Raw genomic sequence first — 16,456 nt, 5'->3', positions numbered from 1 at the left:
ACATTCTTCAAGGTAGTAAACTGCTTTGCCTGGATACCCACAGCAGAGAAGGATACATGGCAACTTGAGGGAGAAATGCCTTGCAACCCAACCAGTTCTACCTATGCAAAACCGTATCCTGGGTAAACTTTTAGGCCTGAAATTTGTCATGCTGCTGTTTTCATCTGTGTGGCTGGCCATAGAGAGCTGCATTAGGGCAACAGCCACACAGATTCTTTTGTAAAATCAAGCATGCAATTTTTTTAGCATTTTGTGAAGCGTTTTTCAAAGCTTCCATTTTCCAGTGCTTACAAATCTTAAACCCTTCCAAAGGGTAGTAAAAGTGCAGCAGAGCAGATTCTGTGGTCTGAATTTCCCCTGAAAGTACTTAACCACCAGGGCAATTTTGTACATGTATCATCCTTTCTCTATCACAGTTCTCTTTTTCTGTCATTCTGATGTGAGAACTGATAAAGCTTCAAACATAAAGAAGAAGTTCTCAACAATGTCTCTGCCTTTTATTTCTCCTTTTTTTTTCCTCCCTTCCCTTTACCCCTCCCCAAGTGATGGTATTGTAGAGAAAGAGGATGAGAAGTTTCTCAGACTGTTTTGGTAATGTTTAACCATGCACTTAGGACTTTTTTAATTAGCTAAAGTGAATTTGTGAACTGATGTCCTTTCCTGTTCTAACAAGTTAAGGTTGACTCTCTAGCTCCAGTTCTGCAGCAATTGGTGCCTGAAAGGAGTACAGGACCACTCTTTCTAACAGTTAAGACAGCACCTAAAATATTATCATTAAATCCTGCCATCCAGAGCAAGGTCCATTTACTGCCACAAAGCTGAAAGAAGTGCTATAGCACTTGCAAGTAGTTACAGATGGAGTATTTACCAGGGAGTTGTTACCTGGGAATTCACACTGCCCTCTCTCAGCTGTTCCAAATGTTACTATTGAGTTAGTTTTTGTATTATTATTTTCTAAAATTTTCTATCAAGGCTGGTGCTGCCAAGTCTCCTGCTACAAGACATTTTCTGTTCCTAAAGTGAATGTGGTGATTTCTTGCATGGTAGTTAGCCTGAATTACCTAGCACAAGCAAGACTGGAGGTGGGCAATTTTCTTTTTATTTTGGTGTTGCAGTTTCTGCTGGATATGTCTGAGGTCCTAATCTCTCTTCAAGCATCTTACAATGGTCAATGGGACTAAGACCCCACAAAATTCCCTGAACTGCATAGAAACTGAAGGAAAGACTAGCTCAGGACTTAGGAAATTGGACATGAAAAGTGGGCCTTACAATCGCTTTTAAGGACAAAGCCTTCAAAAACCACCTTTGCTGTGAACTAAGAGGACAATTTCTCTTCTGGAGCAGGTGCCAGAGTGGGTGCAGGGGCAGGCTGCTGCAAGGACCCATCTCCTTGGGACTCCAGGAACAAAGAGCCCCATCAATTTCAGGCAAACAACAGTCACGTCACCTGTCCAAGGATAGCATCTGCCCAAGCAGCGAAGTCACAGCTTTGTGTTTGACAGAAGTGACTGCACTTTTCTTCTTCTGCCCTGTTCCTGAAGCAGGCAGTGGGTATGACTTGGGCATAGAGCTGTGGCTATTTGGTAAGAAAATTAGAGCAGACTGCTGGTAACATGGTGTTAGTCCACATCATTATCTGCTTTGATACTCTATGTAAAAGGGAGACTTCCCCTGAAATTACTCCAAAGCTAGCAAGAAACATTAAGACCATTGCTCTAATGGCCTGTTCTCACTGACAGGGTAAAGCAAAGCTCATCTGAAGAGTATTTTCTTTTATCCTAGAAAATCGTGAAGTCTCATAAGACAAATAGAGGCTGATTGTATGTGAAATTAAAAAACTATACACATGAGCTGTCTGTGAAAACTTTGTACCAGCATCTCAAGCCAAAACGTAGGAGGTATGTCATATTCAAACAAACCAGAGAAGTAGCAATAATTCTGGTTCTAAATGGATAATCTAGCAATTGAATACTAGAATCAGAGGCTGAGGACACCAGTTCTGTCTAGAACAATCCAGGCAGCAACCCAATGTAGATCTTATCCCTTTCAGTCTTGGATTTTACAAGATGAATCAGACAAGTTGTGGAAAAGGAGTAAAACTTGTTACAGTTCCACCGTAGATGAAAGTATCTGATAGTGTTCTTGAACTCATTCCAAATCCCTTCCCAAAGAATTCTGGACATTTGATTTTAGAGGTATTTACAGAATCACAGAATCACAGAATAGTAGGGGTTGGAAGGGACCTCTGTGGGTCATCTAGTCCAACCCCCCTGCCGAAGCAGGGTCACCTACAGCAGGCTGCACAGGACCTTGTCCAGGCGGGTCTTGAATATCTCCAGAGAAGGAGACTCCACAACCTCCCTGGGCAGCCTGTTCCACTGCTCCGTCACCCTCAGAGGGAAGAATTTCTTCCTCATGTTCAGATGGAACTTCCTGTGCCTCAGTTTGTGCCCATTGCCCCTTGTCCTGTTGCTGGGCACCACTGAAAAGAGTTTGGCCCCATCCTCCTGACACCCACTCTTGAGATGTTTGTAAGTATATATTAGGTCCCCTCGCAGCCTTCTCTTCTTCAGGCTGAACAAGCCCAGCTCCCTCAGCCTCTCCTCATAACAGGGATTCTCCAGTCCCCTCACCATCCTCGTAGCCCTCCGCTGGACTCTCTCTAGTAGCTCCTCATCTTTCTTGAAATGGGGAGCCCAGAACTGGACACAGTACTCCAGATGAGGCCTCACTAAGGCTGAGTAGAGGGGAAGGAGAACCTCCCTCGACCTGCTGGCCACACTAAAAAAGGGTAATGTTTGACCACATAACACAGGTCCTATAAAGAACTGGTGAAAACACTATCCGTGCCCACTCAGGATGCCCACCAGATCATTGCTGACTACTGGGTTCCCAAAGCCACCTTGTTCTTATTCTACCATGTCTATCTAAATTTGGTGATTTCCAGCCCGGAGGGTGGAATTAACCAGACTAGCTATCGTCTTGCTTATTTGTACAGCACATGATTGTCATATAATTTGGAAATTTGCACTGCTATGCCTAGATGGCAAAAGGTCAGGTCTGAGTCCAGAACTTTCATTGTAAGTCATATCTCTGGCATCTCTAATAAGCATGAAGACCTCGCAACCCCCTAGCTGGGTGATCACCGTCCGCAGTACAGAAGAGACTAAAAAGAGAGCCTTGCCTATACACACGTGAGGAAGCTGACTACTAAGCCAGCTACATGGTGGCGTGCTGGGAGTTTGAAAACTTCATGTGCATTTCTTTCTCACAGGACAGTGGGGGAATGCAAGCCAGGATGGCCAGCAGCTCACCCAGATGTATAACAGAACAAGTCAGCTCAGAATGAACCTCCAGAGGTCATCTAGTCCAAACTCCATCTCAGAGCAGGTCTAATCAGGTCAGGTTGCTTAGGGCTAAGTCCAGTTGAATCTTGAAGTCCTCCAAGAACAGAGATTTTACATCCTCTCTGAGCAACATATTCCAGGGTTTGATCACCCTCATGATAACTTTATCCTAATGCCTGATCAGAATGTCCCATGTTTCAACTTGTTTCCATGGCCTCCTGTCCTTTCATCATGCATCTCTGAGAAGTCTAGCTCCACCTTCTCTTTGTCCTCTGATCAGGCTGCTGTAGACAGGAATAAAGTTTTCCCTGAGCCTTCTCTTCTTAAGGCTGAGCAAACCCATTTGTTTCAGCCTCTCTTCCTCTAACCAGCTTGGTGACAAGAAGGCAGAGTACCTCAGTCTTTTCTCTGTCACTTGTCACTAGTTCCCCTGCCTCACTGACCAGTAGGCTTACAATCTGCTTAACATTTCTTTCGCTACCAATGCAGTTAGAAAAATCTTTCTTGCCATCCTTCACTTGCCTTACTAGTTTCAACTACAACTAAGTTTGGTTTTCCTGATTCCATTTCTACATGCGTGGGCAACATCTTTGCATTTGTCCCAGGTAGCCTAATCCCTGCTGCCACCTGTGTGCATTTTTTTTTACATTTGAGCTCAGCCAGGAGCTCTGGGTTCATCCATGCTGGCCTTTTGCCAGCGTGCTTGACTTTCTGCACACTGAGATGGATCACTCCTGTGCTCTGAGGAGGCTGTCCTTGAAGATCAACCAGGTCTTCAAGGCCCCTTTCTTTCCAGGAAAGTTTCCTACAGAATCCTACAAGCAGGTCCCTGAACAAGCCAAAACCTACTCTTCTGAAGTCCCTGATATAGCTTACTTCTCTCAGGATCTTAAACTCCACAAGTCTCATGGCTGCTGCAGCAAAGGTTGCCCTTGCTCTTTATGCTGTCCACTAGTTGTTGCTCACTGGCGAGTCACAGGTCCAACAGAGCACATTCCCTCACTAGTTCATCAAGCGTACCAAGAAAATATCTTCAGTATGTTTCAGAAATCTCCTGGATCAGTTGTGCCCAGCCACATTGCCTTTCCAGAAGAGTAGTTAAAGTACCTGATGAGAACTAGGGTCTGTGACTGACCAAGACTTTTCTCCAGCTGCCGAAAATGCTTCACCTGCCCCCTCTTCTTTATCAGACAGGAGGTAGCAGATACCTATTGCAGCATCTCCTGTGGTCCGTCCTCTAATCCTTACCCACGTGCTCACTACCGGCTCATCACCTGTCCCAAGGCAAAGCTCCTTGCAATGACTCCTTCACGCAGATCTCAACCTCTCTGCCATCCCTGCACAACCCTTTCTTTCCTGCATCCTTCCACTGCAGCACTCTAGTCATGAGAGCTATCCCACCACAACACTGCGATCCTAATGATGTCCTAGCTTTGCAGCTGTGCATAGATTGTCCTTCTGCTTGTTCCTCATGCTACACTGACTTGTACATAGGCATTCGAGATGGATCCCACGTCGTGCTGTTTTAACAGGGGAAGTGTGAGAGCCTCCCCTGTCGTGCTGCCTCCCAGACACGTCTGCTCTGCCTCTTGTGCCCTCAGTTCTCTCCAGGTTATGGTAACCGTCCCTGGCATACCTCATGTAAAGCCCTCCTCGTTAGTTTAGGAAGACTGTTTGCAAAGACACCCTTGCCACACTTTGTCAAGCATACCCCACTCCAGCTCAGTAGCCCTTGCTGAGACTATGGCCACAGAAGCCAAAGCCCTGCCTGCGACACCAGCCACACAGCCAAGCTGTGATGCCCTGGATGGGTCCAATTCTGCTTAGGCCCTTCCTTATCTCACTGACAGGATTGAGGAGGCACCACCTGCTCCCCTTGCCCTTCACCCTCATCCCCAGTGCTCTGCAGCCACCCCTAATGCACGCCAGGTTACTCCCAGCAGCATCACTGGTGCCCACATGGCAGATCAGCAAGAGGTAATAGCCCAAAGGATGAACAGGCCTGAGCAGCCCCTCCACAGCTTCCAGATTGATTGTCAGATTGCTGCCTTCATCTTCACAGCAGGGAGTCTCCTAGAACATCATATTTCTTTTACCCTTCCTGCAGACACCCGGTTCAGTTCAGCTGGCTCTGATCCCATATGTCTGACGTGTGCAGATCATCTCTGACTCAACTTCCCTCTGGTATCAGTGCTCCTGCATTTGTCTTGAGTTGCTGCTTGGCATAGGGACCTGGGAGCTGACCTTACCTATCTACATAAGTATACAAAAGGGTTAGGAGTTAGTTGGAGCATTAGTCCTTGCAAAAACCAGCATCTATGCTTGGGGAAGTGAAGTCAGACCATCCTGGTTTTCACTGCATGTGCTGCTGGAATTCTTAGGAAGTTGTGGTTTAACCTGGCAGCTGGCAACTAGGACCAGACAGCCGCCCACTAACGCCTCCCCTTCCCCCTAGTGGGATGGGAGGGGGAACAGACAAAAGGTAAAACTCGTGGGTTGCAATAAAGACAGTTTAATAAGACAAAGGAAGGAAGGAAGAATAAGAATAATAATGAATATGCAAAACAAGCAATACACAAAATTTTTCTCACTGCCCAATGACCGAATGCACAGCCTGCAGCCCGCGCAGCAACTGTGGAACCCACCAAACTCCCAGCATTCACTGATCTTGCAAATCAGTGCCCCCAGCCAACCCTCATTTATAAACTGAGCATGACATCTATAGTATGGAATACTTCCATTGGCCAGCTTGGGTTAGATGCCTGGCTATGCTCCCACCCAGCTCTTGTACAGCTGCTCGTTAGCCAAACATGAAAAACTAAAAAAAGGTCCCTGATTTCTTAGCAACAACTAAAAACATCAGTGTATTATCAACATTTTTCTCATACTAAATCCAAAACACTGCAGCTACTGAGAAGAAAATTAGCTTCATCCCCATCAAAACCAGGACAGAGGTCCAGAGAACTACATAGAGCAAAGATATGGGCTCCCCAGTTCAAGAAAGATGAAGAGCTACTGGAGAGAGTCCAGTGGAGGGCTACAAGGATGGTGAGGGGACTGGAACATCTCCCCTACGAGGAGAGGCTGAGGGAGCTGGGTTTGTTCAGCCTGAAGAAGAGAAGGCTGAGAGGGGAACCTAATATATACTTACAAATATCTGAAGGGTGGGTGTCAGGAGGATGGGGCCAGACTCTTTTCAGTAGTGCCCAGTGACAGGACAAGGGGCAATGGGCACAAACTGAAGCACAGGAAGTTCTGTCTGAACATGAGGAAGAACTTCTTCCCTCTGAGGGTGATGGAGCACTGGAACAGGCTGCCCAGGGAGGTTGTGGAGTCTCCTTCTCTGGAGATATTCAAGACCCGCCTGGACAAGGTCCTGTGCAGCCTACTGTAGGTGACCCTGCTTCGGCAGGAGGGTTGGACTAGATGACCCACAGAGGTCCCTTCCAACCCCTACCATTCTGTGATTCTGTGTGATTCTATATCAGAAACTCCTGAAGGTTCTTCAGCCAACTATCTTCAATAGCACAAGCAGAGACAGATATGGAAATTGTAGAATCATAGAACAGTTGGGGTTGGAAGGGACATTATAGATCACCTAGTCCCAATCCCCCTGCCATGGGCAGGGACACCTTCCACTAGACCAGACTGCTCAAAGCCCCATCCAACCTGGCCTTGAACACTTCCAGGGAGGGGGCATCCACACCTTCTCTGGGCAACCTGTTCAGTGCCTCATCACCCTCAGAGTAAAATATTTATTCCTTGTATCTAGTCTAAATCTACCCTCTTTCAGTTTAAAGCCATTACCCCTTGTCCTATAACCACATGTCCTTGTAAAAAGCCCCTCTCCAGATTTCTTGTAGGCCCCTTCAGGTACTGAAAGGCTGCAATAAGGTCTCCCCAGAGCCTTCTCCAGGCTGAACCCCAACTCTCTCAGCCTTTCCTCATTGGAGAGGTGTTGCATCATGAAACATGAGGCCAGTACCAGTAGTAGTTTGAAGACTTCCTAATCCCTCTTGCTGCTTAAATTTATCAAACAGATGAAAATGAGGTGACTTAAAAAGTAGCCTGGAACGGGAGCAGACAATCGGACATTTGCTGAGTTCAAAACACTGTTCATAAGCAGCAGGGGAAAAAAAACAGAGGAGGAAGAAGGTCTATGAGCAACATCTACTTTAACTAAACTTGCTAAGGAGTATGCGGCAGCACAAGGGTATGTAAGCAGACACAATAGATGGAGCTTTAAAACAGACAAACAGACAAGCCTCTGCTTATTTTGCAATAAAAATTTTTAGAAGGATGCAATCTGAAACAACCCTGAGAAAAATAAAAGCAAATCCAAAGTGGAATAGCTGTAGACCTATACACTACACGTCTCCCTACTTTCTATAGCACTGCAAAGTACTAACAAGTCTTTGTTTCAAAAGCTATTTAAACTTGTGCAGAAGGTTCATTAAATACACAAAATCTCTTCTTGATGTCTGGAAGCAGTTCTGAGCTCCCCTGCAGTGACTAAGCCTTCTGCCTACATTTTTTGTGTTTTTGAAGCAGAAAATTAACTTGGGAGAAGCACAGAGGAAGTGATCCTTCCTTACCAAGCTCAAGATACTTGTAGAAAGGAATGTGAAAAAGAAAGAGGTATTAACCCATGGAGAAAAGCAGAAGCATCTACAGCAGAGGAGTATCAGTCTTCTGAGGACTGCACACAATCCAGATCCCACGTGAATGTAAAAATGAGCGCTTTCACAATTCAAGCTGGAAAAGGTGTCCAACTTCCTCTTCAGGGTATAGCAAAGTAAACCTTTATAGTTGTCATTGGTGTACTAGAAGTAACATCAGCAGCCTGTCTCCTGATTCATTGATCAGTATTTCCACCAAATACTGTAAAAACTACATTGTGATCATTGGCAATGATGAGTTGTTTCACTAAATGCAGGAAGTTTCAAATTAAATGCTGTAAATCTCTAGGTGTGTCGTCTATGCCCATCAGCAACCTTCTGATTACTACCCCCTCTTGGTAATGCAGGTTGGCGGGGACGAGATAGCAGAAAGAAGTCCCAAGGCCATCAAAAGGGACTTCAGGGCATTGGGGCGACTGGTTGAGGGATCAGGAGCGCAGGTGGTGTTTTCCTCCATCCCATCAGTGGCAGGGGACAGCACTGAAAGGGGCAGGAAAACTCACCTGGTTAACAGGTGGCTCAGGGACTGGTGCCATCGGTCAAATTTTGGCTTCTTTGATCATGGGGATGTGTACACAGCACCGGGCCTGCTGGCAACAAGTGGAACTCACCTACAACAAAGGGGAAAAACAATTCTTGGCCTTGAGCTGGCGGGGCTCATTGAGAGGGCTTTAAACTAGGTTCGAAGGGGGAAGGGGATATTGCCCAGCTCACTAGGGATGAGCATAGGCTTGGCGTGCCAAGGCCAGGGGTGAGACTGACAGCCCAGCTCAAGTGTGTCTACACCAATGCACGTAGCATGGGCAATAAACAGGAGGAGCTGGAAGCCATTACACAGCAGGACGGCTATGACCTGGTCGCCATCACAGAAACGTGGTGGGACAACTCGCATGACTGGCATGCTGTCATAGATGGCTACAGACTCTTTAGGAAAGACAGACCAACAAGGAGAGGTGGGGGAGTTGCTCTATATGTGAGGGAGCAACTGGAATGCATTGAGCTTGGCCTGGGGGCAAATGAGGAACAAGTTGAAAGCTTGTGGGTTAGAATTAAGGGACAGGCTCATAAGGGTGACATTACGGTGGGTGTGTACTACAGGCCACCTGACCAGGAGGAGGAGGTTGATGAGGCCTTCTACAGGCAGCTGCAAGCAGCCTCACAGTCCCAGGCCCTGGTTCTCATGGGGGACTTCAACCACCCTGACATCAGCTGGGAAGACCATACAGCTAGGCAGGTGCAATCCAGGAGGTTCCTACAGAGCATCGATGATAACTTTCTGATGCAAGTGGTGGAGGAACCAACAAGGAAAGGCGCGCTGCTGGACCTTGTATTAACAAACAAGGAGGGACTGGTGGAGGATGTGAAGGTCGGAGGTAGACTCGGCTGCAGTGACCATGAAATGGTCGAGTTCAGGATCCTGCGTGGAGGAAGCAGGGCAATAAGCAGCATCAAAACCTTGGACCTCAGGAGGGCTGACTTTGCCCTCTTCAAGGAGCTACTGGAAGGAATCCTGTGGGACAGGGCTCTCGAAGTGCTGGTCGCTCTTTAAACGACACTTCCCCCATGCTCAGGAGCAATGCATCCCCCTGACAAAGAAATCGAACAAAGGAGGCAGGAGACCTGCATGGTTAAACAAGGAGCTTCTAGCGGAGATCAGGTGGAAGAGAAAGGTCCATGGAATGTGGAAAGAGGGGCAGGCCACTTGGGAAGAGTACAGGAACGTGTTCAGAGCGTGCAGGGATGCGACGAGGAAGGCCAAGGCTCACCTGGAATTGAAGCTGGCAAGGGATGTCAAAAACAACAAGAAGGGCTTCTTCAACTACATCAGCAGCAAAAGGAAGGCTAGGGACAACGTGGGGTTGCTGCTGAATGAGGCGGGTGTCCTGGTGATGGAGGATGCAGAGAAGGCAGAGCTACTGAATGCCTTCTTTGCTTCAGTCTTCAGTGCTAAGACTGGCCCTCAGGAATCCCAGGCCCCGGAGGTAAGAGAAGAAGTCTACAGAGAGGATGACTTTCCCTTGGTCGAGGAGGACTGTGTGAGGGATCGCTTAAGCAATCTGGACGTCCACAAATCCATGGGCCCCGATGGAATGCACCCACGAGTGCTGAGGGAGCTAGCGGATGTCATTGCTGAGCCACTCTCCGTCATCTTTGAGAGGTCCTGGAGGACAGGAGAGGTGCCCGAGGACTGGAGAAAGGGCAGTGTCACTCCACTCTTCAAAAAGGGCAAGAAGGAGGACCCAGGGAACTACAGACCGGTCAGCCTCACCTCCATCCTGGGAAAGGTGATGGAGCAGCTTATCCTGGAGGCCATCATCAAGCAAGTGGAAGAAGGTTATCAGGAGTAGTCAGCATGGATTCACCAAGGGGAAATCATGCCTGACCAATCTAATAGCTTTCTACGATGACATGACTGGCTGGGTAGACGAAGGGAGAGCCGTGGATGTTGTCTACCTCGACTTCACCAAGGTTTGCGACACAGTCTCCCATGATATCCTCCTAGGCCAGCTCAGGAAGTGTGGGCTGGATGAGTGGTCAGTGAAGTGGATTGAGAACTGGCTGAATGGCAGAACTCAGAGGGTTGTCATCAGCGGCGCTGAGTCTAGTTGGAGGCCGGTAACTAGTGGTGTCCCTCAGGGGTCAGTACTGGGCCCAGTCTTGTTTAACTTCTTCATCAACGACCTGGATGAAGAGTTAGAATGTACCCTCAGCAAGTTTGCTGATGACACAAAACTGGGAAGAGTGGTAGACACACCGGAAGGCTGTGCTGCCATTCAGCAAGACCTGGACAGGCTGGAAAGTTGGGCAGAGAGGAACCTGATGAGGTTCAATAAGGGCAAGTGCAGGGTCCTGCACCTGGGGAGGAACAACCCCATGCACCAGTACAGGCTTGGGGTGGACCTGCTGGAGAGCAGCTCTGTGGAGAGGGACCTGGGTGTCCTGGTGGACGACAGGGTGACCATGAGCCAGCAGTGTGCCCTGGCTGCCAAGAAGGCCAATAGAATCCTCGGGTGCATCAAGAAGAGTGTGGCCAGCAGGACGAGGGAGGTTCTCCTTCCCCTCTACACTGCCCTGGTGAGGCCTCATCTGGAGTACTGTGTCCAGTTCTGGGCTCCCCAGTTCAAGAAAGATGAAGAGCTACTGGAGAGAGTCCAGCGGAGGGCTACGAGGATGATGAGGGGACTGGAACATCTCCCCTACGAGGAGAGGCTGAGGGAGCTGGGCTTGTTCAGCCTGGAGAAGAGAAGGCTGAGAGGGGACCTAATAAATGCTTATAAATATCTGCAGGGTGGGTGTCAGGAGGATGGGGCCAAGCTCTTTTCAGTGGTGCCCAGTGACAGGACAAGGGGCAACGGGCACAAACTGAAGCAGAGGAAGCTCCAGCTGAACACGAGGAAGAACTTCTTCACTCTGAGGGTGACGGAGCCCTGGCCCAGGCTGCCCAGGGAGGTTGTGGAGTCTCCTTCTCTGGAGATATTCAAGACCCGCCTGGACAAGGACCTGTGCAGCCTGCTGTAGGTGACCCTGCTTCAGCAGCAGGGTTGGACTAGATGACCCACAGAGGTCCCTTCCAACCCCTACTATTCTGTGATTCTGTGATCAGGCAGCAGTGTGCCCTGGCTGCCAAGAAGGCCAATGGGATCCTGGGGTGCATCAAGAAGAGTGTGGCCAGCAGGACAAGGGAGGTTCTCCTTCCCCTCTACACTGCCCTGGTGAGGCCCCATCTGGAGTACTCTGTCCAGTTCTGCGCTCCCCAGTTCAAGAAAGATGAGGAGCTACTGGAAAGAGTCCAGCGGAGGGCTACGAGGATGGTGAGGGGACTGGAGCATGTGTCCTACGAGGGGAGGCTGAGGGAGCTGGGTTTGTTCAGCCTGAAGAAGAGAAGGCTGAGAGGGGACCTAATAAATGCTTATAAATATCTGAAGGGTGGGTGTCAGGAGGATGGGGCCAAGCTCTTTTCAGTGGTGCCCAGCGACAGGACAAGGGGCAATGGGCACAAACTGAGGCACAGGAAGTTCCGTCTGAACATGAGGAAGAACTTCTTCCCTCTGAGGGTGACGGAGCAGTGGAACAGGCTGCCCAGGGAGGCTGTGGAGTCTCCTTCTCTGGAGATATTCAAGACCCGCCTGGACAAGGTCCTGTGCAGCCTGCTGTAGGTGACCCTGCTTCGGCAGGGGGGTTGGACTGGATGACCCACAGAGGTCCCTTCCAACCCCTACCATTCTGTGATTCTGTGATTCTGTGATTCGAGGCTGCTGACTAACGCCTGGGTTTTCCATTTTAAGATGGCTCGTGTTAAACACAGAGCAAACCGCTCATTCTGCCCTGCCCCTACATAACTGAGGCTGCAGGTAGAAGGAAACCAGTCGGTAGGGAAGTATGATCACGCCACGCCACCTGCTGTCTCATGGACCACTGTTCCAAAAAGACGCTGGAGGGCAAGGACATGCACAAAGCTCGTGCTTCTTTTTATTGCAGGAAGAATATTTGGATACGACAAACAGCAATCCCTTCCCACACAACACCAGCTGAGAGTCCTCAGATACTCGTCTGCTTTAAGCAGCATTTTCCACAGAAGTCTCTTGCAATGAAACCTAAAAAAGAAATGTGGTGATTCACTCCAAAATCCATATACCTTGTTTCTTCCAGATAGTTCACAAAAACAAAAAAACAAAAAAACAAAACAAAAAAAAAAAAAAAAAAAAAAAAAAAAAAAAAAAAAAGAAAAAATCACTCCAGTGAGTTTCACAAAGTTGCCTTTTCTCCAATTTCAAGGTTCACCCTTATAAGCAAAGTGTAATTATTGCACTGGCTGCAAAAATATCATGCATATCCCATTCTCTGAGGCTGTCTCCAAGAAATGCTCTATAGTAACTAAGTCCTTGACATTCCAGCCACTCTCACCCAGGAAAAAACCCTATGTCTTTGCTTAACTTCAGGCAAGTTTGGTTTCCTGATCTTGAGCACTGAGAAACCAGAAGCCAACCACACCTGCACACACCAAACTAAGCACATGGCTGAAGTCTCTTCTGCACAAAAGCCAGTGTGCTCAGGGCCTTCATGCACCAAAAGGTAAATTTATAAATACACGTTCAAATCCAAGCTTTCCTGATTAACAAGCCTCTGTGCAACTTGTATGAAGCAAATTAGACTTTGCTTGATATCAGTTGCCTAAATACTAGAAGTTACTATTTTCTTCTATCTTTTTTCTTAAGGGAGGATGTTACCAGTCTTGTACAACACTTCCAGAGCAATCTTCAATATTCTAATGCTTACTTGTCTGAATTTTTTGTGTATTACTTTGAACCTACCATTTAATCCTTCTTGGGTCCCTGCCTTCTTTTTCTACTGAAGTATTGTGAGTTATTGAATGGCATCCCCCTTCTCTCTCAAGACAAAGAAATGGCATTTCTTTAAACCAAACTGTCGACTTACTAGTTAGTTTGAGTAAAATAGCCTCAAGAAAACAAGTAGTCAAAGAACAAAGAATGGAAAACTTCAGCTATATTGCCAATTGTAATAGAAGTGAAGTTATTATTACTCCCGCTGCAGGCAAGATTCAGCCTCAGTCAGGAATCTAACCAATTCATATCAAAACAAACATGCACATCTCAGTCCTAGGATGAACAAACTTCTTGCAAATAATTCACGTTTGAAAGTGTCAAAAAAATAAATTAAACAGAATTGACCTTAAATATTTGCCATGTAACAGGTTAAATGGGTTAAACTATCTTCTGCTAAGAATGTAGTTTTATATCAGTTGTCCTCATAGTGTGAACCGAGTAAACCGAAGACTAGTGCACTCCTTCAATTTTTTGAAACTAATCCTTGCCACACTGCAAGCAGCCTTTACAAATCCTGTATCAAACTTATTTGTGGATAAAAGATGGGAGCTACCTGAGGGTCCATATTATATTGGAAAGAATTTCCAAAGGAGGGAAAACAGGTAAAAACATGTACCTCTGCATTATGTGTGAAATTACATGCTACACAGTATTAAGAACAAGTAATTAGCTATGTTCTTAGACTTATGTATGTAATACTTTAACCTATGCAACTACTCATAAAAAATCTACACACATCTCAGAAAGATGTGATACAAACTTCAAATTATCATTCACTTACACTTGCATGAAATTCCATCCACTGTGTAACAGTTTTGTGTATTTTAGTATTAAGATTGGTGACAGAAACCAGTTAGTGTGTTAGAGCCTCAGCAGGAAACCTCTGACCTTCTGTAGCCATATTTGCTTTGCTGCCTAAAGATGTGTTTCTACATGGATGGGTTCTTGTTTCTTCACAGTGACTCACTGGCTTCAATAAAGTTCTGTACTGTAGAACCAAAGACTAATAGGTTGGAAAAGACCTCTAAGATCATGAAGTCCAACTGTCAACCCAACACCACCATTCCTGCTAAAACATATCCCGAAGTGCCACATCTACATGTTTTTTGAACACCTCCAGGGATGGTTGACTCCACCACCTCCCTGAGCAGCCTGTTCCGATGTCTGACCACTCATTCAGTAAAGAAATTTTTCCTAACATCTACTCTAAATGTCCCCTGACGCAACCTGAGGCCATTGCCTCTCCTCCTATTGCTAGTTAGTTGGGAGAAGAGACCAACACCTGCCTCACTACAACCTCCTTTCAGTACAGCCTGCACAGATTCACTCCCAGAAAGCAGCCTTCGAGTTCTGACATTCACTTGAGCTGAGCAGAGACAAAAATGAAAATAAAAAGAAGAGAAGCCAAAGGAATCACAGAATCACAGAATGGTAGGGGTTGGGGGACCTCTGTGGGTCATCTAGTCCAACCTCCCTGACAAAGCAGGGTCACCTACAGCAGGCTGCACAGGACCTTGTCCAGGCGGGTCTTGAATATCTCCAGAGAAGGAGATTCCACAACCTCCCTAGGCAGCCTATGCCAGTGCTCCGTCACCCCCAGAGGGAAGAAGTTCTTCCTCATGTTCAGATGGAACTTCCTGTGCCTCAGTTTGTGCCCATTGCCCCTTGTCCTGTCGCTGGGCACCACTGAAAAGAGCTTGGCCCCATCCGCCTGACACCCACCCTGCAGATATTTGTAAGCATTTATTAGGTCCTCTCTCAGCCTTCTCTTCTTCAGGCTGAACAAACCCAGCTCCCTCAGCCTCTCCTCGGAGGGGAGATGCTCCAGTCCCCTTACCATCCTTGTAGCCCTCCGCTGGACTCTCTCCAGTAGCTCTTCATCTTTCTTGAACTGGGGAGCGCAGAACTGGACAGAGTACTCCAGATGGGGCCTCACCAGGGCAGTGTAGAGGGGAAGGAGAACCTCCCTCGTCCTGCTGGCCACACTCCTCCTAATGCACCCCAGGATCCCATTGGCTTTCTTGGCAGCCAGGGCACACTGCTGCCTCATGGTTAACCTGTCGTCCACCAGGACACCCAGGTCCCTCTCCACAGAGCTGTTCTCCAGCAGGTCCGCCCCAAGCCTGTACTGGTGCATGGGGTTGTTCCTCCCCAGGTGCAGGACCCTGCACTTGCCCTTATTGAACCTCAGCAGGTTCCTCTCTGCCCAACTTTCCAGCCTGTCCAGGTCTTGCTGAATGGCAGCACAGCCTTCTGGTGTATCTACCACACCTCCCAGTTTTGTGTCATCAGCAAACTTGCTGAGGGTACATTCTAACTCTTCATCCAGGTCGTTGATGAAGAAGTTAAACAAGACTGGGCCCAGTACTGACCCTTGGGGGACACCGCTAGTTACCGGCCTTGAAAGGAGGCTTAAGGCAGCCCAACTTGGACAGTACCAAGCTGGGCTCCACCTAGTCTTGTGCTCACAGGACTGCTCAGTTCTGTACCAACAGGCTCATCACTTCATATGCAGAAGTAAACCAAAAGTACCCAAGTGCCAGCCAAAATATATCTGTTTCCAATTCCTTCTGTTCTGGATGGTGAATGAGAAAAGATTGTTGGGTATAGAGGACTCAGTCATACACAGCTTTTTATTACTAGAACCAAGCACATTTGGCCTGGATTAAAAAAAGCTACGTCAACATGAAGGTTCTTTGTACTGTTTTTACAATCATTTGCTCTACATATGAGCGATTTATGCAGATGATACGTAATTCTAGTCTAAAAAAGTGACTGCACATGCTCTAAGAAACTTGTTAGGATTCAGTTGCAAATTTGTATCAAGATCTGCTTATCCTGGGAGGCTTAATATCAGAAAAGATGAACCAAGCAATGTGGGGCCATTCACTCTGGGACTGTGACTTTTGTTCAGGGATCTCCTTCAAGTGAGAAAATAAACAGTTGGTTGCTATGCTACCTCCCACAGCATTTCCACGATCCCATCTGATATGGAAAAACATACTAATTTATTGCTTCTGAAGGAAAAGATATTACAAGGAACAAAAGAGTCTTGCTTTCCTCTGATTCTCTTGAGATGTAGAGA

Source organism: Opisthocomus hoazin, chromosome Z (assembly GCF_030867145.1).
Source record: "Opisthocomus hoazin isolate bOpiHoa1 chromosome Z, bOpiHoa1.hap1, whole genome shotgun sequence".
Taxonomy (NCBI): Eukaryota; Metazoa; Chordata; class Aves; order Opisthocomiformes; family Opisthocomidae; genus Opisthocomus; species Opisthocomus hoazin.
Note: the sequence above shows the minus strand (reverse complement) of the source record.